Source organism: Phoca vitulina, unplaced genomic scaffold (genome assembly GCF_004348235.1).
Source record: "Phoca vitulina isolate PV1807 unplaced genomic scaffold, GSC_HSeal_1.0 scaffold64, whole genome shotgun sequence".
In the NCBI taxonomy this organism is placed as follows: Eukaryota; Metazoa; Chordata; class Mammalia; order Carnivora; family Phocidae; genus Phoca; species Phoca vitulina.
Genome location: NW_022589767.1, coordinates 3,631,401 through 3,657,962, shown reverse-complemented (window position 1 = coordinate 3,657,962; position 26,562 = coordinate 3,631,401). Strand labels below are relative to the sequence as shown.

The 26,562-nt window shown below is 37.7% G+C and overlaps 1 non-coding gene across 1 annotated transcript; it reads left to right on the top strand.

The window, feature by feature from the left end:
• Positions 1–22,786: 22,786 nt before the first annotated feature.
• On the top strand, positions 22,787–22,893 carry LOC116624166. Its single transcript, XR_004297837.1, has one exon. It is a non-coding gene; the product is annotated as a U6 spliceosomal RNA (small nuclear RNA).
• The last annotated feature ends 3,669 nt before the right edge of the window (positions 22,894–26,562 follow it).

Below are 26,562 nucleotides of genomic sequence, written 5' to 3'. Positions count from 1 at the left end.
TATTGTTATCATCTATAGGTACAATGTTTTACAGCAGACCTCTAAAACTTCTTCATCTTGTTTAACTGAAACTTTATAATCTGGATTTATAACTCCTCAAACCACCCCCCCCAACCCCTGGCAATCACTATCCACTTTTCAATTATATGAATTTGACTATTTTCAGGTACCTTATATAAGTGGAATAATGCAATATTTTTCTTTCTGTGACTGGCTTATTTCACTTAGCATAATGTCACAAGATTCATCCATGTTGCACATTGCAGAATTTCCTTCCTTTTTAAGGTTGAAAAGTATTCCATTGTATGTATATACCACATTTTCTTCATCCATTCACATGTCAATTCTTAAATTTGTGAAGACCTCTTTTATGACCTAATATGTTTTATGACCTAATATCTCGGAAAAAGATCCATAAATGCTTGAGAAGGATGTGTATTCTGCTGCTATAGGGTGGAATGTTCTGTATAAGTATATTAGGTCCAATTGGTCTATAGCATTATTCAAGTCCTCCACTTTTTTATTAATCTTTTGTCTAGATGCTCTATCCATTATTGAAGTGGAGTATTCAAGTATCCTACTATCACTGTATTGCTATCTATTTCTTCTTTCAGTTCTGTCAATGTTTGCTTTATAAATTTAGGTGCTCCGATGTTAGGTTCATATATTATAAATAATTATAAATTATATTATTATTATATATTGTATATTATAATTATATTATTATAAATATTATAAATTATCAATTATAAATAATTGTTATATCTTCCTGTTGAATTGGCCCTTTTGTCATTATGTAATGACCTTCCTTACCTCTTTTGACTAGTTTTTGACCTAAAGTCTCTTTTGTCTGATATAAGTATAGATACTCCTGCTCTCTTTTGATTACTATTTGCATGGCTTATCATTTTCCATCCTTTCACTTTCAGCCTATGTACGTCCTTAAATCTAAAGTGAGTTTCTTACAGACAGGATATAGTTGGGATTTTTTAATCCATTCAGTCAATCCAAGACACTCCATGTCTTTTGATTTGGGAGTATTATCATCTGAATCTGTCCCCTCCCCCAGATTCATATGACAAAATCCTAATTCCCAAAGGTGATGGTATAGACCTTTGAGGAGTGCATAAAGCATAAGAGTGGAGGCTTCATGAATGGGATTAGTGCCTTATAAAAGAGGTTCTCCAAAGAGATCTTCAGCCCCTTGCTGTGTGAGGACACAGCAAGAAAATGCTGACTATGAGTCAGAACGAAAACTTCACAAGAATGTGACCATGCTGGCATTTTGATCTCAGACTTCCCAGCCTCCAGAACTGTGAGAAATAAATTTCTGTTAAATTAAAATGGATACTCATTCTGAGATATTTTGTTATAGCTGCCCAAACAGACTAAGACAGGGTGTTTAATCCATTTACATTTAAAGTAATTATTGATAGGAAGGATTTACTGTTGTCATTTTTTAAGGTATTTTCTGTTAGTTTTGTAGTTCTTTTGTCTGTCTTTTCCTCTCTTGCTGTCTTCTTTTGTGTTTTGTTGATATATATATATCATATATGTGTGATATATATTTTATATGTATATGTTTATTTATGTATTTTTGTCTTGGTATGCTTTGATTCCTTTCTATTTTTCTTTTGTGTAATTTTATATATATATATAAAGATATATATTAAATATATATATAAAGATATATATTAAATATATACATAAAGATATATATTAAATATATATGTAGTTTGTTTTGGCTACCTTGGAGCTTACATAAAATATTTTATCCTTATAAGAGTCTATTTTAAGCTGGTAACAACTTAAATTCAATCACATACAAAAATCCTACACTATAACTTCTCCCACTCCACACATTTTATGTTATTGTTGTCACAATTTGCATCTGTTCATATTGTGTATCTTTTAACATGTTTTTATTTAGTTATTTTTAATACTTTTTCTTTTTAAACCTTTAAACTAGAATTAAAAGTGATTCATCAACCAGAATACAGTAGTACAGTATTCTGTATTGTCTATATATTTACTTTTACCAATGAATTTCATACTTTCTTTTTTTTTTTTTTTTTAAGATTTTATTTATTTGACAGAGAGAGAGAGCAGGAACACAAGCAGAGGGAGTGGGAGAGGGAGAAGCAGGCTTCCCGCTGAGCAGGGAGCCTGATGTGGGGCTCGATCCCAGCACCCTGGGATCATGACCTGAGCTGAAGGCAGACGCTTAACAACTGAGCCACCCAGGCGCCCCGAATTTCGTACTTTCTTATGCCAGCATATTGCTATTTAGCATCCTTTTATTTCAACTTGAAAAACTCTTTAGTATTTCTTATAAGATAAGTCTAGTGGTGATGAACTCCCTCGTGTGTGTGTGTGTGTGTGTGTGGCATGTTGTATATTTTTTGGTCTCAGAAAATCTTTTTCTCTCCTGCATTTTCAGAGGATAATTTTGCCAGATATATTATTCTTAGTTGGCAGGTTTTTCCCTTTAGCACTTTGAATATATCTTCCCACTCCCTTCTGCCTTGCAAGGTTTCTGCTGAAAAATCCCCTTATGGGGGTTCCCTCGTATGTGACAAGTTTCTTTTCTCTTGCTGTTTTCAGATTCCCTCCTTGTCTTTGGCTTTTGACAGATTGATTATAATGTGTCTCAGAATACAGGCAGTCCTCAACTTATGATGGTTCAACTTATAATTTTTTGACTTTACAATGATGCAAAGGCAATACATTCAGTAGAAACTGCACTTTGAATTTTGAATTTTAATCTTTTCTCAGGCTAGTGATATGTAGTATGATACTTTCTCATGATGCGGGGCAGCAATGGCAAATCAGAGTTCCCAGTCAACCACACAATCATGAGAATATATTTACAACCATTCTTTTTTCATTTTCAGTATATATTCAACAAATTACATAAATTTCAATAAATTAAAGTGAGATATTCAATACTTGTTACACTTTGTGTTAGATGATTTTGCCCAACTGTAGGTCAATGTAAGTGTTCTGAACATGTTTAAGGTAGGCCATGCTAAACTATGATATTCAATAGGTTAAGTGTATTAAATGTATGTTCAACTTATAATGTGTTTATTAAAGCATAACTCCATCATAAATTGAGGAAGATCTGTAGATTTTTTTGAGGTTCATCTTACTTGGGTTTTTGTTGGGCTTCTTGAATCTAAATCTAAATGTCCATTTCCTTCCCCAAATTTGGAAAGTTTTCAGCCATTATTTCCTCAAATAAACTTTCAGATCCTTTCTTTTCCTCTTCTTCTTTTGGGATTCCAGTAATGTGCATATTGGTCCTCTTGTTCAATTAGTTCCCTAAATCTTTCTTTACTTTTTTTTCATTCTTTTTGCTTCTCTGGCTGAATTATTTCCAATGACCTGTCTTCAAGTTTGCTGATCTTTTCTTCCACTTGATCTAGTCTATTATTGAACCCCGCTAGTGAATTTTTCAATTCAGTTGTGTTCTTCACCTTCATGATTTCTGTTTTGGTACTTTTTTATACTTTCTATCTCTTTGTTGCAATTCCCTTTGTTCATGTATTGTTCTCTTGACCTCAGTGAGCATATTTATGATGATTATTCTGAACTCTCTCTCGGATCAATCATATAATTCCATTTCATTAGGGTTGGTTTCTGAAGATTTATCTTGTTATTTTGTTTAGAACAACTTTGCCTGATTCATTTTTCTTGACGCTCTCTTGGTGTCTGCACATTAGACAAAGCACCTATCCCAGTCTTCATGGATGGGCATCATACGGAAGAACAGCTTCATCTATCAGCCCAGCCAGAGAGTCTGGGGGCCTCTCTTAACTCTTTTCCTCCTCAGGAAGAAGGAGGCAGCTGTGGTTTTTGTCTTCGTGCTCTGTGCTGAGTTGGGGAAGCGAAGGATGTGTAACTTTGGTGACTACCAGTCCAAACGATTATTTCCATTCCTTCTCATTGGCTAGACTATGCTGGACCCATGAAAGCTTCAAGACTGGGAAAATAGATGCCAGTTCTTGGGGAATCCCCAGAGAGGTTGGGATGCTAGATGCATGGATCAACTCTTTTCCTATCCTGGGGGAAGCTGAGAGCTGGGATTTTTTTCAATCTGCTTATCCTGTGCTAAGCTGGGGAGAGGATCTATGGCTTCTACACACCTAACCCACCATCTCCAACCTCTGCCAGCAGCTAGACTGTGCCAGACCCATCAGACCTGCAAGATTGGCAAGACTGACAGATGTTAATTATTTGGTCAGCCCTAGGAAAGTTGGGGCACTGGACACATGGATCAACTTTTTCCCTCCCCAAGGTATAGCTGAGAGCTGACATTTTCCCAGATCCTAATCATTCTATGCTGAGCAGGGAGAAGGATCTATTGCATTTACCAGTCCAAGCTGCCATCTCCATTTTCCCCCAGGTGACTAAGCTGTGCCAAACCTGTCAGAGTTGCAAGACTAGTAAGATAGAAGCCAGTCTTCTGGATAGCCCCCTCAGAAAAGTTGGGATGCTTGATATACAAACCAAGACCTTCCTTCCCCAGATTGAAGCTGGGAGCTAAAGAGTGTCTTCCAGATCATATGGCTGTGCTAGGGACAGGGACTCCAGTGTAAGGGGGTCCCAAGTTTCTCTATCAACTTCAGTGAGTCTGGTTTTGTGTTTGCTCTGGGCACAGCAGCCTTTCAATTCGTTTCTGGGTTACTCACAAAGGGAATTTGTAAATTGTTGCTGAATTGGTGTTTTTGGGGAGAAGGCATGTCCAAGGCTTCCCACTTCACCATCTTGCTTATGTCACATACCCCCAAAGCAACTTTTTCTGAATATATTCTAGTTGATCAGTATCTGTCTTATAGGACCCAATATGAAGCAGAAAACATTGTCTGATGGCTTCAGAGTACAATTGTGACTGCTCATGACCCAACCCTTGTTGCACTTTTTGAGAGTCCAAGCCTACATTTATTTCTCTCATGGTTGCTTTTCATGGCTTATTAAAGCCTTCAGGTATTTTTGACATAAATTGCTAACAAATCATATCTTCCCCCATCCTGTCCTTCTGAGTAATTTTATAATCTAAATGCAAAGTGTATTTTATTGTTTTTTTAATTGTCATCTTGTTGAATTCAATAGTTGAGATAATTTTGTCATTTATTTTATTAGTTCTTTTTGGAGGTCTGACTCACCTGAAAATTTGATGAGAAAGTCATCTATGCCCTTGAATAAAATATCTTTACCAACAAAGATTAGCAACAGATTCATCAGAAGGAAAGAGACAAAAAGGGTGAGGGAAGGCAGCCCCAGGAAAGAAAGGTTGGCATTAAAATTCACTTCAGGATGCCTGGGTGGCTCAGTTGGTTGAGTGTCTGCCTTCGGCTCAGGTCATGATCTCAGGGTCCTGGGATCGAGTCCCACATCGGGCTCCTTGCTCGGCGGGAGGCCTGCTTCTCCCTTTGCCTGCCGCTTCCCCTGCCTGTGCTTTCTCTCTCTCTCTCTCTCTCTGACAAATAAATAAAATCTTTAAAAAAACAATAAAAAAAATTTCACTTCAAAGCTAATTCTATCACCTGCTGCGGCACAGCATCCTCGTTAATGTAGCCTGTTATATTGGAGATTCCAATGCAGATTTAGGAAGCCAATAAATTCCTCACATGTGCTGTCTGAGGTTAGTCACTTGACCCCGTTTACTTTATTCCCTTATCATTCAAAATGCCTAGGCATAATGATTGGCTAACATATAATCCAATATAAACCCACTAATTGGGCCAAAAGGATGGAAGACAAAGAAAGGTCATTAAAAGTTTACAGTGAGTCAGATGAAGTCTCCCAGATGAAGTGTTATTTAGAGGATTTCCCAGGCCAGGTCTTACTCACTCCTCCCACCCCAGAGATTTGAGTCCATGTTGGGCAGGTACTAACATGTGCTTTGGCATAGAAAGACCTGAGCCCAGGTCAGTCTGAGCTAGAACTATGACAAAGAAGGAAAATACTGTCTTAAGCATCCACACTTTTCCTTTCCAGTGTCTCTTTTTCTATCAACTCCCTCCCCACTACTGACCCAAACAAGTTGGCCTTTGTCTTCCCAAGGAGATGTCTGCATTTTAAAAACAGAATTTGGAGAGGACTGTGTTGACACACACACAAAAACTAAGTCTAAAATAGTAACCTTAAAGGCAGCAAGACAAGTTCCTGAACAAGATGTTTTGCTGCATGGCTCCCAGAGTACATCTCAAATTGTATTACAAAGTAGCAACCTAGTCTATGGACAAGTAAAGAGGCTCTTCTTTGTCAGCTGAACAGCTAGGCAGGTTTCTCAAGCTGTCCATCAAGAGAAAGGAAAAAAGAGGCCCAGACTAACCTGGTCTCTGAGGAATTCTTTACATGAGGGGGAACCTGAAGCTTATCTGGACCCCTGGGAATTACTCATTTCTAGAGCCCCTACATTTTCCCAGTATATGTAAGAAGACAGGATTGATCTGAAAGAGAAGCATGCTAGGCCTAATATCTAGAATGTCAGCTGTGAGTGCAGACCTAACTAGAAATGGTATTTGCATGTGCACGCCTGCATGTATGCCATGGAAAAAAGAAGAGAAGCAATCTCAGGACTGGTAACTCTCCTCTCTCCCAGCTCAGTGCAAACATAATTCACGATCCTCTCCATATAAGCTCTGCCCTTACTTCTGTCCAAGGAGCCGTGGATATATGGTATTAATTTTCCATATTTTAAATGCTTTGGTACATATACATCATTTTCACTGGTATTAACAGCATCTATAGGTTGTAGGCAAAGTGGTTATCATTATCCATAATCAAGAGATGTGAAAACTAAAACATTACCGGGTTAAAGTCATAAGTAATTTAAAAGCCAAACCAGCACTGATATCAATTTTCGATATCTTAATGGCCCCTATTCACTACAGGTGAGAAGCTTAAGGAGTCTTTTTGCAAAAGCGAAACTAGGGATGGACAACATTTGCAAACTGACCAGACTTTCAACAGCATGAAAAGAGAAGATCCAACCCGAATGCAGGAAGAAATGTTGAGACTGAAAAGCGTCTTTGCAGTCAAGTTTCTGATAAGACTTCCTTGGAAATCACAAAGTCACATGTTTGAAATCTGTCTAAACAACAATTTTCAGTAATAAAAATTCAGTCTCCTGTCTTAGAACAAACTAGATCCCTTGGACAAAATCAAATACTTCAATTCTAGTTTTGCAAGAGGGAAAAATAGACCTGTACTTCAAACATATTTACACCTTGGGGGATTTTTTCCCCTTTGCACTCAGTGACCTGAAAGATGAAAAGAAGGCTCTGAGCCAAACCAAAATATGTCCATGGTTTTCCACAAGCTGCACTGGGTTTCTAAATGTTGCAGTTAAAAAGCTTCAAAGTCATAATTCAGCTCTGTGCCTGCCTGGTGTACTGCATACCTTACAATTTTAAACAATGACATGATTTATTACCTTCATATTAAAAACAAATAGATATGACTTCAGAAGCTAAATAAGATCTTGACAGGATCAGCTAAGTATTTAGATATTCAAGCTCTAGAATTAGCCCTGTATTATACTTCAAAGTTTTTTCAGTATCCATATTTGTAAGCCACCAGTTTTCCAAGATCTTTCATGAGACACTACCCTACAATACAGCTAGTTTATCTAACAGATAACTATGCTAATCCTGGTACACATAAATCTGGGCTTTCAAAGAGAATTAGCAAAATGCCTTCTTTCTGTCTTCAACTACCAAATGAAATGCAAAATAATTCAAGAGATGGGTGGATGCACTAAAATGAAACCTTGTGGTTGTTCCCTATTTGGTCATGAGGCTGCTTCTATAATTCATCATTGGCTGATGTTTTACTGAGCATGTGACTTTTTGGGAAGGGTGGATTGGAAATCTTACTCCTTCATGAGAGGGCAAGAAATATAAGTCACCTTCACCCCTACCCTAAGATTAATTGGAGCTTATTTTCAGTATCACTCTCCATGTCTTTTTGTGCCCCAGTCACTAGAGCAAAAGAGGGTCAAAACTAGAAAAGCAGGGGTGCCTGGGTGTCTCAGTCATTAAGCGTCTGCCTTCGGCTCAGGTCATGATCCCAGGGTCCTGGGATCGAGCCCTGCATTGGGCTCCCTGCTCAGCGGGAAGCCTGCTTCTCCCTCTCCCACTCCCTCTGCTTGTGTTCCCTCTCTCGCTGTGTCTCTCTCTGTCAAATAAATAAATAAATAAATCTTAAAAAAAAAAAAAAGCTAGAAAAGACCCCTTCCTTTGTTTGACCTCTCTTCATGTCATAATCTTATGTAACCCACCTCTCCTCCTTAGAAAGCTCAGATATACATGTCCCTTAAATCAGAATGGCTGTCTCTATTTTATGGCTCATTTTACGGCTCTATTTTATAACCTAAAAACAGGCCCTGGATATCAGGGGCATTATGTCTAAAAGAGAATAAATATGAAAAGGAAAGGGACTTAAAACTAAGCTATATGATCAATGGTTGACATAATGAGTGCTCTTTGGTTTGAAGCAGAGAAGGTGTATATGACATCCAGGTACAAATATGCAGAGGTACAGCACGTGGGAAAAGAAAAAGACTTACATGTTATCCTAAGGGTAGGACTATGAACAAAGGGTAAAAAAGACAGGGAGAAAAAATTTATTTCAATGAATGCAAAATCTAAGAGACAAGTTCAAATTAGAAAAGGGCTGCCGCAGTAAGCTTCTCATCACAGATAGTGTTTAAACATGGGAATAACACCACTTGACAGGGACAACGAAAAAGGGATTCCTGGGGTAGATTGTTGATTAGACCAAATGAAACTTCTAACCTTAATACTCCGATTTTTTTAAAGATTTATTTATTTATTTTAGAGAGAGTTGGGGGGGGGCAGGGTCTCAGGCAGAGGGAGAGAGAATCTCAAGCAGACTCCCCACTGAGTCCGGAGCCTGACTCAGGGCTTGATCTCATGACCCTGAGATCATGACCTGAGCCAAAATCAAGAGTCAGACACTTAAATGACTGAGCCACCCAGCTGCCCCTTAATACTCTGATTTTTATCATGCTCAAAGAGGAGAGATATATGAAGCCAATACTTATATCCATAAAACCAGCTGTTAGCACCCATTCTGTTCAGAATAGGAAGAGAATTATACAGTATAAGATTAAAAAAAAAAAAAAAACGAAGAAAGTGAGGTACTCCAGGTCAGACAGAATGAGCATATGAAGGGAGGCCTGGGTGGCTCAGCTGGTTAAGCGACTGCCTTCGGCTCACATCATGATTCCGGGGTCCTGGGATCGAGTCCCACATCGGGCTCCCTGCTCTGCGGGGAGCCTGCTTCTCCCTCTGCCTCTGCCCCTCCCCCTGCTTATGCTCTCTCTCTCTCTGTCAAATAAATAAATAAAATCTTAAAAAAAAATTAAAAAAAAGAATGAGCATATGGGAATGGGCAAAAAAGGAGATAATTACAATTGAGCTATTAGAATGGTAACAGAATAAAATTAACTAACTATTTGACATTTTAGGCCCACATCTGGACTCATCATTCATATGCACAGATAACATGTATTTGAAGCGAGCATATTTGGAGCTTGAACTTTACTTTTTGGATAACTGATTTAATTCTTTAGGTCTCATTGTAACCACAGCTCTGGGTTGTGAAATAAATGTGGTCAAATGTGGGTAACATTCAAGAGTCTGACAAGGAAGGAAAGAAAGAATTTCTATTACTCTCTAAACATCTTGTGCCTCATAATCTTAAATGTAATTAAACTAATATAAACATTTATTACACATTTTTTTTTTGCTATGGTCCATGTGATATAGTAGAAATGTATCTGGGTTTAATCTAATCTTAAGAAGTAGATGATTCAGAGAAAGACAAATATGATATGATCTCACTCATGTGGAATTCAAGAAACAAAACAGATGAACATAGGAGAAGGGAAGGAAAAATAAAATAAGATAAAAACAGAGAGGGAGGAAAACCATAAAAGACTCTTAAGTATAGGGAATAAATTGAGGGTTGATGGAGGGAAAGTGGGTGGGGGATGCGGTAACTGGGTGATGAGCATTAAGGAGGACACTAGGTGTAATGAGCACTGGGGTGTTATAAGCAACTGATGAATCACTAAACTCTACCCTCAAACTAATAATGCACTGTATGTTAACTAACTTGAATTTAAATGAAAGAAAAAAGGCAGTAGACAATAGATGAGGGTCTTATGCCTAATCCTAACACATGCTAGTTATATGTTACTTAACAGAGACATTTGGCCTATTTGACCCAGTTTCCTCACTGTGGAAAATAAGGCTAATAATATCTTTTTACCTATCTTATCACTTATTATTACAACTAAATCAGATAATGAAAATTTTTAAACTTTTAAGTGTATATTTGGTATATGAAAGGGGAAAACATGCATAAAAAAGAATTTTTGACCCAGGTTAGATATTTTTATCTACACTATTATATACTTCTAGATACAGGACTTGTAAAACTATATACTAGTCAACCACTTTTTAGCAGACCATAACTCACTTTATTTTTTTTTTAAATTTCTAACACCAGTCTTTAAAATAGGAGTTTCCTATATGTTATAAACAGAAAAATGTGAAAATATACTAATTTATGTATCTCTGTGTTTTCTGATAACTCAATACTTCTAACCTAAATCTGATAATGGAAGACTCTTCATCATACAAAGGACCAAGTCAAGGGGCGCCTGGGTGGCTCAGATGGTTAAGCGTCTGCCTTTGGCTCAGGTCACGATCTCTGGGTCCTGGGATCAAGCCCCACATCAAGTCTACATCAAACCCCCGCATTGGGCTCCTGGCTCAACAGGGAGTCTGCTTCTCCTTCTCCCTCTGAGCTCTTTCTGTCTCTCTCTCTCAAATGAATAAATAAAATCTTTATTAAAAAAAAAAAAGGACCAACTCAAGGTAAAATCCTAAAATAGGTTTTTCTTCACCGTCTCTCATTTCCCTTTTGTTTGCCCTTTCTTCCACTACCACACCTTACTTCTAGGTAAAGGGTAGCCTGTGCCAGCCTTTTTAACCCATAATCCAATCCAAAATCTCTCCTTGAGAAATAATCTGCAGTCACGTGTACCTTGCTACATGAAAATCAATGCATCCTCCTTTTCATAGATGATTACCTTTTCAGATTTATCCCTAGCTATAGCCTGCAAGCCTAGCCCCTATTTAATTGAAGGAAGATGGGGCACAAGTGAGCAAGGAGAGCTCATGTGCTTAGTTGCCTGCCCCTTCTGCCCCAGCTGGCTCTGGGACCTCCCAATTCAAATCACTGAGAGAATTATAGTAAATTGTTCTTCTAGGCCAGTAAGTGAACAACACTAATCCTGAACTTTTGGTGTGAGTAGCTGTTTTCCTGGCCATTAGTCACAAATGTCAATGTTTATGCACCTACAGTCAAAATCCAGAGGCACCAGCTTGACCAAAACTTTCCTTCTGAATATTACAGGACAGTTCTGCTTTTGTACACATCTTACATGAATGTAGAACTGTGTGGTTATATTAAGTTGGCCGGAAAATTGTGTTTTCCTTGACAGCAATTAGGGTTTTACCCAAAGATCTGCCAGCCTGAAACAACAGTTAAAGACATATTTTTAAAATTAAGGGAAAAAATACTACTATTAATTAAGCAATGAAATGGGATGCCAGGCCCAGAAAACCTATGTTATATCTCAGTTAAAATATTCTTACTACTCTCTCCATTTGAATAACATGGTATCTATTAATTAACATTTTTACAATTAAATATACATTGAAATTACAAAGCATCTCTTTGCACTATGTACATATATTTTCTTTTAGCGGAGAGGGTTGGGGGGATGGGTTAGCCCGGTGATGGGTATTAAAGAGGGCACGTACTGCATGGAGCACTGGGTGTTATATGCAAACAATGAATCATGGAACACTACATCAAAACTAATGATGTAATGTATAGTGATTAACATAACATAATAAAAGAAAAGAAAAGAAAAGAATAATAATCTTTATAACATTCATAATTGCTTTTTAAAAGGAAGAGTGTCGGGGCCCCTGGGTGGCTCTGTTGGTTGAACATCTGACTCTTGGTTTCAGCTCCAGTCATGGTCTCAGGGTACTGGGATCGACCCAGCATTGGGCTCTGGGCTCAGCGCAGAGTCTGCTTGTCCTTCTCCCTCCCCTTTTGCCCCTCCCCCTGCATTCTCTTTCTCTCTCAAATAATAAATAAATAAATAAAATCCTTAAAAAACAGAATAAATAAAATAAATAAATAAATAAATAAGAAAAAGGGAGAAGGGTGCCTGGCCAGCTCAGCCAGTAGAGCATGTGACCCTTGATATCAGGGTCATGAGTTCAAGCCCCGCATTGGGCATGGAGCCTACTTAAAAAAATAAATAAATAAAAAAGAACAGTGAACATAATAAAATGTTGAGCAGTTGCAACTTAAAGGAATTATATAATTTAAAATTTATAAGAACCCTTATGGCCCCTTATCTGATACTTAAATCCCTCTTCCCTCCACCCCTCTCCCCAAGGTCTTTGCTAAGCAATCAACCAACTGAATACACATAAAAACATGGTTATATGTGAAAAGTGAGGTTCATTTGTCAGGAAACTATTGTGCAGATAGATGATTTTGACTGGTTTGACCTGATGACTAACCTACAGTGCTAAGAAAAATAAAAATATCAATTTAGGTCTAGGCAAATTCCTTCTAAACCATAATAATCATAGTAATAAAAACTATAGTAGTAATCATCATTCCTTGAGCATTCCCTATATAACACTGTCCTAAACACTTCACAAACTTTGTTCATTCAGTCCTAATAATGACCATATGAGGTGGATAGTATTATCTCCATTTGCCAAAAGTGTAAACTGAGACCCAGAGAAGGTAAGTAATTTGCTCAGTGTCATCAGACTAGAAAAAGCAGAATCAGGAATGAAGCCTACATCTGCCTGTTTCTTAAGCACTGTGTCCTTTGATCCTGCAGGAACTTGAAAGAGATAATGCCAGTGAGAACTTAGACATCAAGACTCTAAGTCTGGCCAAGAGGTGTTAAAACTGTGGCTATAATTCATCAAGACTGGATTAGAGAATCACAAACCATGCACATCACGGTCTGTGAACTGCCAAACTCTGTCAAGTTCAGAGAAATAAGCTGAGTCAGAAAGGAGATACTAGGTACTATAGCTTCATAAGGATAAGAATCAAACATAGAAAAAACAGGCTTGTACCACCACTCCAGGAAAGCAAGATTCTGAGTACAAGGGGTCAAAAACACAAGTCAGAAGAGTGAGGACAAAAGAACCAAACAGGTCCCCACCACCCCACCCCAACAATGGATCTAGAGAACAAGAGGTAACAGAAACTAAGGAAGAAGACTGAAGATTACTTTAGTTACTTTAAACCTCAGTTCAATCAGGAAACTTGGAATAATTATAAGATAATTACCAAAAAGGGCATTTGGGAGAATTAAATGAAATTAAACATATCTGGAAATATGGAGAGTATTGAATAAATGTTAGTGGTGGTCTTGTTGTTTTAGAGGGTTGCCTTCAGCTTTCTAATATAATGGTACAGTTTAGTGCAAACACTCATTGACTAGGAGTCAGGAGACCTGGTTTAAATCTTTTGTTTGCTTTACTCTAAATTAGTGATGTTGGGCGAACATCTCAATATGATCATCTGTAAAAAAGGGACTATAATACCACTTCATAAAATTGTTGAGAGAATTAAGACAATTAAGCCCTGTGGGGCAGGGGAAGGGGTTCCCTGTCCTCTTGCTACAGCCTCAAACTTAGGAAGGACTCTTGGCCTGGCCTCTGGGATGGGACTATCTCAGCACTCCCACTGTGTCCTCTAATCTCCCCCTCTATCCCCTATCATGGCAGTCAAACTCTACCTTAATCTATGAAGGGTCTGGCATGGACAGTTTCCTGCCCCTTCCCAATGGTAGTAGACCTCTGCTTTCTATGATTTTAGGTGCCTGAGCCAGATGGGTTTCCCTGCCTGTCCCTCAAATGCAGATGGCTTTTGCTTTAAATGAGAGAAGTTGTGAACCTGTTTTCATTACCAAGGAGAAGGAATCTTTCTGATCCTGTCCTGTCCCCATTCTTCCTTGTGACTATCCAGTGGAGGCACAGAAAAGACCTTGAGATTTAGTGCCTATTCTCTTGGAGTCTGGGGCTCCAGCAGATTCTAAATTGTTTTGTTATCCCACACTTGACCTTTAAGGATTTGTTAAAATTTGGCTGTTTACTTTTTACCCACTTTGATGGCAGCTGCCTCTTTCTCCTCTATTTTGACAAAGATGTGGCAACTTATGGGTCCCATCTCTCTTCGGAAGGTCTGTTACCCTTTGAATTTCAGTTGACCTGCTTGTCACGTGACCTTGGCTCTTTCATGGATTCCAGGAAATTTATTATTTTGTAGATTATCTGGCTTTTTTTCTCATTTTTAGGGTGGGAGTGTTATTCTCTTAAGGTTTCTACATCCTAAGTGGAATGACTCAGATAGGGCTGGCCAACGCAAATGTCTGAAGAGTCCGTAATAGCATATGTTATTAAACTAGTCTAAGAGTAAAAGGTGGGAATTATGGCTAAATGGAGAATACAAACCAACCTAACTCCAGTTTTGAAAAATGTTTTAATATTATGCATGCTAAACCAAAATATCTTTTTATTTCACCTGATAAAATGTGGTTCCTGGCTAAGATGTTAGTAGAATTAGATGTGTTCAAACCTGGTTAAGCAACTGGTTGATGCATAACTAAAAAGAACTTTAAAATGCATAATTTCAACCTAAGAGGAAACACCTATTAGCATGCCCAGGAATCTCTACTCAGTTCTGTGCTATTTTTAATATTTTAAGTAATGTTTTGATGAAGATATAAAAAGAATAGTATTCTAATTTTTGCATGAAATTAAACAAAGAGTTCTTGCTATAACACTTCATATCAGAATCAGGATTCATGAAGTCACTGACAGGTTAAAATAAAGTGGTTAAGTATGCATAAATGTAAGGTCCTAAAAGTGAGCTTGTTAAATCTACTTCAGATTTACAGGTGCATAGCATTGGTGATATCTTACTTAACAGTAGAAGTTGACGTGCAAATGACCTATAATTTCTAATAGGCGTGAATTCAGTGATTCAAAAAAATGATGTAATTGCCCCACAAGCTGCTTCACATTAGGTTGCAACAGTGAAGGCGAGTGTTCAGAACAAAAGAAGCCTTAGTCCCATTGATTAGAGACCCGTGTGGTGTCCCATTGCCACGTTTCACACGGGTCATTGAGTTACTGGAATTGAAAGAGGAAGATGGCCAGGATGATAGAGATTCTGAAGAACAGTTGAGCTGGAATGTTGAATCTGGAAAAAGAAAACTTGAAAAAGCATAATAAGATCTTCAAATTTAGAAAAGAATGGGGGAGGAGGGATTTGGTCACCACATCAGAGATTATTCAAAAGGATAGATGAAACTGATGTAATAATATGTGTTATTTAATATGTTACTACATTTGGGCTAAGGTAGACTGAAACATTTTCTCTTCTGGTCAGTGGGGGGAATAAAAGCTAATAATTAGAGAAATGTGATTTGTTTGTACCATTCATTATTAGTTAATGTAAGAAGATTTGTAACATGTCTCAGAGCAAGGGGAGAGCAAGAAGAGTCCTGTTAGCATAAAACCAAGATAATGCATTTTATAGAATAAGACCAATATTATATTTATGACTCAAACATTAATTTGTCGAGAAGATGACAGTTTTTCAAAGAAAACTAATCTTTAAATTACCAAATTGAATTTGACTTCAGATTGTCATAGAACCTAGGAAAAAAATGGCTATAGCATGGATAATTCGCTATCCTCACCACCATCCAGGAAAAGATAGCTCACTCTGCCCACCTCTCGAGGGACATCAATGAACAGTGAACCCAGAATCCAGGTAATGCCTGGATGGAGGAGGAAGGCCATCAATTTTTACTAGAAAACAGAAGCCACACATTTTTCAAGACACAGTCAGGACTAAAGGTACTAGAAGTTAATTCTATTTCTAGGGAGTGGTTTGTGAACCCAGAGAAGCAGGAGATAGGACAAAAGCCCTATCTTTGGTGGAGTCATGGGTTAAAAGAACACTCCAGAAGCAGACTTCTGAACCACAAAAAGCATTCACTCACTATGAGGATCAGGAGGAAAGTGAGGTTTATCCTCCCTGAATGATACTTCTCTGCTCTCAGCGGTAGAGACACATCATGTAAGAAATACAAGGAAGGGACTGACCACACAAGATGCAGATGTAAACCTGGTAAAAAAATAAAAAAAAAAAAAAGACTTCCAGTCCCTTGGACCTTTAATGAACAAAATGGAAATGTGTGAAGAAAATATTTTTGAATGTAAAACTATTATACCAAAACAGAAGTGACCTTAATTTCCCAGGAGTGTAGGAACCAACATAAGTGTGGAACTGAATATGCATGGAACACAGAGTTGCTGCTATTGGTTGGAAATCTTGGTCAATACTTAGTAAGCTCCACATACATGAGAAACAACCAGGATGTAGATCAAAACATGTGCCAAAATGGGGAAAGGACAGAAAATGAAAGAACCTAGGTCAAGAGAAAACTCTGTATCATGAAGAATACTTGTGTCCAAGGCACCTGGGTGGCTCAGTCGGTTAAGCATCTGTGTTTGGCTCAGGTCATGATCCCAGGGTCCTGGGATGGAGCCCCATGTCAGCGTCCCTGCTCAGCGGGGAGTAGGGAGCCTGCTTCTCCCTCTCCCCCCCTCCCCCGCTTGTGCTCTCTTTCTCTCTCTCTCTCTCTCTCAAATAAATAAAAAAAATCTTAAAAAAAGAACACTTGCCTCCAAAATATTATATTATCACATATAAATATGTATACACACACACATGCACATGCACACATACACTTTTTTAAACCCTCAAATAGAGGGGCGCCTGGGTGGCTCAGTCGGTTAAGCGTCTGCCTTCTGCTCAGGTCATAATCTCAGGGTCCTGGGACCGAGCCCCACATCTGCTCAGCGGGGAGCCTGCTTCTCCCCTGCCTGCCGCTCTCCCTGCTTCTCCTTGCTCTCTGGCTCTCTCTGTGTCAAATAAATAAATAACATCTTTAAAAAAAAATTAAAAAATAAAAAAAATAAAACCCTCAAATAGAAATGCCAGCAATCTCACTAGAATGACATCGCAGCGCTGCTCGTGTCATCATGCTGCTCTTTTCCTTGCTTGTTCTCCCATTTCTGCCAGCCTTTTTCCCACAGACGGTCCCACTCCTTCCACCTCTGAAAATCTCGGTCCTGCTTATTTCAGGACTGCCATAGATCCAGCCTCATGTGGGCACCTCAGAGGGACCCAGGGCCTGGGTCCTGGTGTTGGATGTAGGTCCTCTCATTTGCTACTCTCCCATCCAGGAACTTGCTCTCAGGATTTATCTGGGATTATAGATCTCTCCCTAGAAATATAATTAACTTCCAGTACCCTCAATCCTGACGATGTCTTCAAAATATTATAGCTTCCATTCTCTACTAAAAATTGATAGTTTGGGGACTATGCCTCAGTTCTAATCCCCATGTTCTAGCTAAATAATCTGACTAGTATTTCATATACATATATCCCTTTCGAAAGATGGAGATTTTTGCCTGAATTTTCTCCTAAGTGTTAAGCCCCTGTTCCCTACGAATGACCTTCAAAATTGCATAAATCTAAGTTCCTTGAGAGCGAGGACCATATCTGGTTGGTTTTTGCTGAATCCCCAGGGCCTCAGACAGAGTTCAGTAAATATGTTATAAACAAATGCATGAATGGTGGCCACTGGTACTTCCACTCTGTTGCACCCAAGTTTTGAGATGGTCCCAGAGTTTTGATGGATCTTCGGCTGCCCATTGTGCACCCAGAGCTATGGACAGACCTGACTGTAGTCCTTGAACCTATGTCTTGCCTGGGAGCCAGGCTTAGAGCCTCTTGTAGGAGTTCTGTCCTGTCTGTCCAGCCCCCAGCCCTTTCTGCCTCCTCCTTCAGCTCTAAGTTTCCTTGTCTTCTGGTCTTCTTCCATTCATTGCTTCATCCTCAAAGACAATATTGCCCCAGTCAGAGTATGCATATGTACCAGCAAAGAAAAAAGTAAGATTACAATGACTTAATAAAATGTTGTCTTGATAATTTTTAAGTTATCTTTTTCTTTCTTTTCTTTCTTTCCTTCTCTTTCAGCTTTCCTTCAGTCACTTTCTTTTTCTTTCATTTCTTTCTTGATTCCTTCTTCATGTCTTTCCTTATTTACTTTCTTTGTATTTATTCATTTTGTATTCTCCCATGTTTCTTGAGAGACATGAACTTGAACAAATGACTAGAAGATTGTTGGAAATGTCAACTCTTCCATTTCACATTTCTAATGCAAATGTCAGCATCCTGGGGTGGTGGAGACAGTCCAGTTACTGAAGGTTTGGAAACATTCATTCATTCAACAAACACTTACTGAGAGCCAACTGTTGTGTGGGGGCTATAAAGGCAAACACTCCCATACGTCTCCTTACTCTAAATACTCAGCTACAATACCACTTCACTTCTGACACCAGATGTGTGGGCTTTTCACACATCAAGCAATTCTGCAACACCAGCTGGGTGTCCTACAATTAATTCAATCTACCTGAGTCTTACAATCTACTTGGAGATAACATCAGATTCCGTGGATGAAGGGTTCAGTCCTTCTAGACTGCCTTCCCCCACTTTAGATGCCATCACAAGTCCAGGTTATTATCTGTGCTTCTAATCAACTTGCTATAAGTTAGAGGTTCCCACAACCACCTCCTTGGGTTCAATTAATGTGCTAGAGCAGCTCACAGAATTCAGAAAAACACTTCCTTACATTCCACCAGTTTTTTTTTAAAGATAGAGATAAGCAGCCAGATGGAGAGGTTCATAAAGCAAGATCCAGAAGGGTCCTAAGTGCAGGAGCTTCAGTCCCCATGGAAGTGGGGTGCACCACCATCCTGGCATGTTGACGTGTGCACCAACCTGGAAGCTCTCCAGACTCCACCCTAGTGGATTTTTTTTGGAGGCTTCATCACATAGGCATGCTTGAGTAAATCATTGGCCTTTGGTGATTGATTCAACTTTCAGCCTCCTCCTCTCCCTGGAGGTAGTGGGACTGAAAGTTCCAACCCTCTAACAGTTGTTGCTCCCCCTGGTAACCATCTTTAGGGGCTTATTTTTTAATGGAATATAAATAATTTTATTTAAAAATGATATATTTTAAAATTATTATCTTTAATTTTTATGGTTACAAATAATTGAGATTCTAGTATAAGTTATGGGCCATCTCTTTTAGAAAATGCAATAACATACAACATCATTTTATACAGTGGCTGTGAGTCTATGTTTAAGAATCCTTGACATATTAATTTCCCCAAATGCCAATTGCATAAAAGAGATACTTGGACTTAGAAGTCTTTTTTTTTTCTTTTTTTTAACTTCATTGTATTTATTAATTGTATTTTTTATTTGAGTATAGTTAACACATAATGTTACATTAGTTTCAGATGTACAACTTAGTGATTTGACAAGTTTATACATTATACTACATTGACCACAAGTGTAGCTAGTATCTGTCCTATTATACCACTATTACAATATCATTACCTATATTCCTTATGCTCTGCATTTTATTCCTGTGACTTACTCATTCCATACTGGACGCCTGTATCTCCTTCTCTCCTTTCACCCATTTTGCTCACCATCCCCATCCCTTTCCCTCTGGCAACCATCAGTTTGTTCTCTGTATTTATAGTTCTGATTCTGCTTTTTATTTATTCTTCTTTTTTAAGATTCCATTTATGAGTGGAGTCATGTGATATTTGTCTTTCTCAGTCTGATTTATTTCACTTAGCATAAAACCCTCTAGGTCCATCCATGTTGTCACAAATGGCACAGTTTCATCCTTTTTATGGCTGTGTAATATTCCATTATATATTTTATATATAATATATATAAGAATATATATATAATATATATTTACAGTATATATTACACATACATATATAATATTTTCCTTGTCCATCATCTACTGATGGACACTTAGGTCTCTTCCATGTCTTGGCTTTTGGAAACAACGCTGCAATAAACAGAGGGGTGCATACATCTTTTCCATTTAGCGTTTTCATTTTCCCTGGGTATACACCCAGTAATGGAATTACTGGGTCATACGGAATTTCTGTTTTTAATTTTTTGAGGAACCTCCATACTGTTTTCCACAGTAGCTGTAACAATTTACATTCCCACCAATAGTGCACAAGGGTTCCTTTTTCTCCACATCCTCGCCAACCCTTGCTTCTTATCTTCTTCATTTTAGCCAGTCTAACAGGTATCAGGTGATATCTCATTGTGGTTTTGATTTGCATTTCCCAGATAATCAGTGATGTTGAGCATTTTTTCATGTGTCTGTTGGACATCTGGATGTCTTCTTTGGAAAAATGTCTATTCAGGTCCTCTGGCTGTTTTTATTCAGATTATTTGGTGGTTTTTTGGTGTTGAGCTGTGTAAGTTCTTTATATATTTTGGATATCAACCCCTTATCAGATATATCATTTTCAAATATCTTCTCTCATTCAGTAGGTTATCCTTCTGTTTTGTTGATGGTTTCCTTTGCTATGCAAAAACTTTTTATTTTGGGGCACCTGGGTGGCTCAGTCAGTTAAGCGTCTGCCTTCGGCTCAGGTCATGATCCCAGGGTCCTGGGATCGAGCCCCGCATCGGGCTCCTTGCTCAGCGGGAAGCCTGCTTCTCCCTCTCCTTCTACTGCTTCCCTCTGCTTGTGCTTTCTCACTCTCTCTGTCAAATAAATAAAATCTAAAAAAAAAAAAACTTTTTATTGTGATGTAGTCCCAATTGTTTATTTTTGCTTTTGTTTCCCTTGCCTTAAGAGATATATCTAGAAAAAGCTGCTATGGCTGATGTCAGAGAAATTGTTACCTGTATTTTCTTCTAGGATTTCTATGGTTTCAGGTATCACATTTAGGTCTTTAATCCATTTTGAGTTTATTTTTGTGTATGGTATTAGAAAGTAGTTTAGTTTCATTCTTTCTCATGTAGCTGTCCAGTTTTCCCAGCACCATTTATTGAAAAGACTGTCTTTTCCCATTGTATATTCTTGCTGCTTTTGTCATAGATTAATTGGCCATACAAATGTGAGTTCATTTCTGGGATGTCTATTCTGTTCTATTGATCTGTGTGTCTGTTTTTGTGCCAGGACCATATTGTTTTCATTACTACAGCTTTGTAGTATATCTTGAAATCTGTAACTGTGGTATCTTCAACTTTGTTCTTTCTCAGGATTTCTTTGGCTATTTGGGGTCTTCTACGATTCCATACAAATTTGGTATTATTAGTTCTAGTTTTGTGAAGAATGCTGTTGATATTTTGATAGGGATTGGATTGAATCTGTAGATTGCTGTAAGTAATATGGACATTTTGACATTAATTCTTCCAATTCATGAGCATGGAATATCTTTCTATTTATTTGTATCATCTTCAATTTCTTTCAATATTTTATGGCTTTCAGAGTATAGGTCTTTCACGTCCTTGGTTAAGTTTATTTCTAAGTATTTTGTTCTTTCTGGTGCAATTGTAAATGGGATTACTTTTTCAATTTCTCTTTCTGCAACTTTATTGTTAGTGTATAGAAACACTACAGATTTCTGGGTACTAATTTTGTATCCTGCCACTTTACTAAATTTGTTTATTTCTACTAGTTTTTTGGTGGAATCTTTAGAATTTTCTTTGTTTCATGTTATCTGCAAATAGTGACAGTTTAACTTCTACTTTATCAATATGGATGCCTCTTTTTTCTTCTTTTTCTTGTCTGATTGCTGTGCTAGGACTTCTAGTACTATGTTGAATAAAAGTGATGAGTGTGGACATCCTTGTTTTGTTTCTGACCATAGAGAGAAAACTCTCAATTTTTCACCATTGAGAATGATGTTGGCTGTGGTTTTTCATATATGGCCTTTATTTTGTTGATGTATGTTCCTTCTAACCCTATTTTATTGAGAGTTTTTATCATGAACAGGTGTTGAATCATGCCAAATGTTTTTTCTGCATCTATTGAGATGATCATATTTTATTCTTTATTTTGCTCATGTGGTGTATGATGGTGATTGATTTGCAAATATTGAGTCATCCTTGCATCCCAGGAATAAATCTCACCTACTCATGATGAATGATCTTTTTAATATATTCTGTGCAGTTTGCCAATATTTTCTTGAGGATTTTTGCATCTATGTTCATCAGGGATATTGGCCTCTGGTTTTCTTTTCTTGTGGTGTCTTTGGTTTTGGTATCAGGATAATGCTAGACTCATAGAATGAATTTGGAGACTTTCCTTCCTCTTCTATTTTTTGGAATAGTTTGAAAAGAATAGGTATTAACTCTTATTTAAATGTCTGGTAGAATTCACTTGTGAATCCATCTGATCCTGGACTTTTATTTTTTGGTAGTTTTTTTATTACCTATTCAGTTTTGTTACTTGTAATCCATCTGTTCAGATTTTCCATATCTTTTTGATTTAGTTTTGAAAGATTATAGGAGCATCTGGGTGGCTCAGTCAGTTAAGCATATGCCTTCAGCTCAGGTCATGGTCTCGGTCCTGGGATAGAGCCCCACTTTGGGCTTGCTGCTCAGTGGGGAACCTGCTTCTCCTTCTCCCCAACACCCAATCATGCTCTCTCTCTCCCTCTCTCTCTCTCTCAAATAAATAAAATTAAAAAAAAAAAGAAAGATTGTATGTTTCATGCTCACTTCGGCAGCACATATACTAAAATTGGAATGATACCGAGAAGGTTGGCATGATCCCTGCACAGGGATAACATGCAAATCCACAAATGATTGTATGTTTCTAAGAATTTACCCATTTCTTCTAGGTTGTCCAGTTTGTTGGCATATAATTTTTTGATGGTATTCTCTTATAATCCTTTATATTTCTGGGGTATCTTTTGTTACTTCTCCTCTTTCATTTCTGATTATATTTATTTGGTCCTTTCTTCTTTTTTTCATGATAAATCTAGTTAAGGGTTTGTCAATTTTTGTTTATCTTTTCAAAGAACCAGCTCTGGCTTTTATTGATTTTTTTTTCTATTTTTTAAAATCTCTACATCATTTCTTTTTGCCCTGATCTTTATTATTTCCTTTCTTCTACTCACCCTGGGTTTTGTTTGTTCTTCTTTTTTTAGTTCCCTTCAGTGTAAGGTTCGGTTTTTCTTGTTTCTTGAGGTAGGCCTGTATTGCTGTATACTTCCCTCTTAGAACTGCTTTCGCTGTGTCTCAGAGATTTTGGACTTTTTTTTTTTTTCATTTTCATTTGTCTCCATGTATTTTTTGCTTTCTTCTTTCATTGCTTCTTTGACCCATTGGTTGTTTAGTATCATGTTGTTTAGTGTCCATGTGTTTGTGTTTTTTCCCAGTTTTTACTTGTGATTTATTTCTTGTTTCATACTGTTGTGGTTGAAAAAAGATGTATGGTGTGATTTCAGTCTTCTTAAATTTTTGAAGCTTGTTTTATGGTCTAATATGTGATCTGTCCTGGAGAATGTTCCATCTGTACTTGAAAAGAATGTGTCTTCTGTTGTTTTTGGATGGAGTGTTCTGTATATTTCTGTTATGCCCATCTGCTCCTATGTGTCATTCAAAGACATTGTTTCCTTTTTGATTTTCTATCTGGATGATCTATCGATGTAAGTGGAGTGTTAAAGTTCCCTACTATTACTGCATTACCATCAATTTCTCTCTTTTGTCTATTAACATTTGCTTCATGTATTTGGGTGCAAAGGTATTTGCAATCATTTTATCCTTTTATTGGATTGAACCCTGTATCATTATGTCATGCCCTTCTTTGTCTCTTATTATAGTCTTTATTTTTAAGTCTATTTTGTCTGATATAAGTATTGCTATGCCGGCTTTTTTCTGCTTCCATTTGCAGGGTGAATGTTTTTCTATACCTTCACTTTCAGTCTGTATACATCTTTGGGTCTGAGATCAGTCTCTTTTGGCAGCATATAGATAGGTCAGGTTTTTTTTTATCCATTCCACCACTCCATGTCTTTTTTTTTTTTAAGATTTTTTATTTATTTATTTGACAGAGAGAGAAATAGTGAGAGAGGGAATACAAGCAGGAGGAATGGGAGAGGGAGAAGGAGGCTTCCCGCTGATCAGGGAGCCCAATGCGGGGCTCGATCCCAGGACCCTGGGATCATGACCTGAGCAGAAGGCCGATGTTTAACAACTGAGCCACCCAGGTGCCCCCAACTCCATGTCTTTTGATTGGAGTATTTAGGCCATTTACATTCAAATTAATTATTGATAAGTATGTACTTATTGCCATTTTTAAAATGTGTCTTCTGGTTGTTTTTATAGTTCTTCTTTGTTCCTTTTTCCTCCCTTGCTCTCTTTCTTTGTGGTCAACGCGTATCTATAGCGTTTTGTTTGGCTTTCTTTCTCATTATTTTTTGTGTATTTGTCATAGGTTTTGGGGTTGTGGTTACCATCACGTTCATATATAACATCTTAAGTAAATAACAGTCCATATTGATTTGATGGTCATTAAGTACAAACACGTTCTAAAATAAAAAAACAAAAACAAAAACAAAACAACAAAAAATTGAAAAAAGAAAACAATCTTTCTTTTTCCTCTTTTAACTCCTTTCTCCACATTTTATGTATATGTTCTCATATTTTACATCTTTTTATTCATATTTTTCTTATGTCTAATTATGGCCATTTCTTTTCCATTTAAAGAGGTCCCTTTAACATTTCTTGTAAGTCTGGCTTAGTGGTGATAAACTCCTTTATCTTTTGTTTGTCTGGCAAACTCTTTATCTCTCCTTCAAATCTGAACAATAACCTTGCTGGATAGAGTATTCCTGGTTGTAGGTTTTTTCCTTTCAGCACTTTGAATATATCATGCCACTCCTTCTGGCTTACAAAATTTTGCTGAAAAATCAGCTGATAGCCTTATAGTTTTTCCCTTGTAGGCAATTTTTTATTTCTCTCTTGCTGCTTTTATGATTTTCTTTTTATCTTTAACCATTGACATTTTAATTATTACTTGCCATGGTTTGAACCTCCTTGGGTTCATCTTGTTCAGAGCTCTCTGTTATTCTTGGACTTGGAAATCTATTTCCCTCCCTAGGCTAGGGAAGTTTCCAGTTATTATTTCTTCAAATAAGTTTTCCACAACTTTCTCTCTCTCTTCTGGGACTCTTATAATGTGAATGTTTGTTCACTTGATGTTGTCCAAAAGATGTCTAGCTTCATTTTTTTTAAATTCTTTTTAAAGAATTTTTTAAATTCTTTCCTCTTTTTGCCATTCAGCTTGTGTGTTTTCCATACCCTGTCTTCCAGATTATTGATCCATTCTTCTGCGTCCTCTAACCTACTATTGATTCCCTTTAGCGTGTTTTTTAATTTCAGTTATTATATTCTTCAACTCTGATTTTTTTTTTAATATTTTCTATCTCTTCATTGAAGGTCTCACTGAGTTCTTCCACTTTTTTCTCCAGCCCAGTGAGTGAGTATCTTTATGATCATTACTTTAAATTCTTTACTAGGCATATTATTTATCTCTGTTCCATTTAGTTCTTTTTCTGAGGTTTTTCTTATTCTTTCTTTTGGAGCATGTTCCTCCATCGCCCCATTTTGCTTGACTCTCTGTGTTTGTTTCTACAGATTAGGTGAAAAGGCTCCTTCTCCTAAAGTTGAAGGAGTGGTCTTGTGATTGCTGCGTCCTGTGCAGACTGTGTGTGCTTGATGACTTTTGCTGGCTGGCTGGACCTATGGCTGTATATGCTAATTACTCTTTTAAACCATGGTTTTTTTATAGAAAGAATAAAGAAAAATAATAATGATGATGATGATGATAAAAGAAAAGAAGAAAAGAAAAAATTTAAAGAAAAGGACATAAAGAAGAAAAAGAGAACAAGAATGAAAATTTTTTTAAATTTAAAAGGCCATAAAATCACAGCCTGTTTTTTGTGCACAGGGCGGCTGAGGTGAGCTCGTGGACCCTGGTCTTGCTGAGGTCGCAAGTGCTCTGGGAGTTGGACCTTGCTTTGGTCTAGGCTTTTCAGGTGGATGAGGAGAGAACCTTCCCACAGTTCCTCAGCCCTTTTAAACCTCAGCTTTCTTTCTGTGCCTCAGTAAAACTGGGGCTGGTGTGGACTTAAGGACCCTGGGCTTGCTGAGGTTACAAGCTCTCCGTGATGACTGGACCCACCAGTTATGGTGTCTGGACCCGCCCGTTAGTTCCTCGGGACCCTCCAATTATGGAGTCTGAAGCTGCCTTTTATGGCAACCAAACCTGCACCTTATGGTATCCAGACCCTGCTCCGGTCTGTGCTTTTAAGGTGGACAGGGAGAGAACGTTCTTGCAGTTCCTGGGTGCTTCTAAATGGTGGCTTTTTTTTTTTTTTTTCTGTGTCCCAGCACAGCTAGGGCTGGTGTGGGTTTGTGGACCCTGGGCTTGCTGAGGTCACAAACTTTCTGTGCCAATCTGACCCACCAGTTATGGCATCA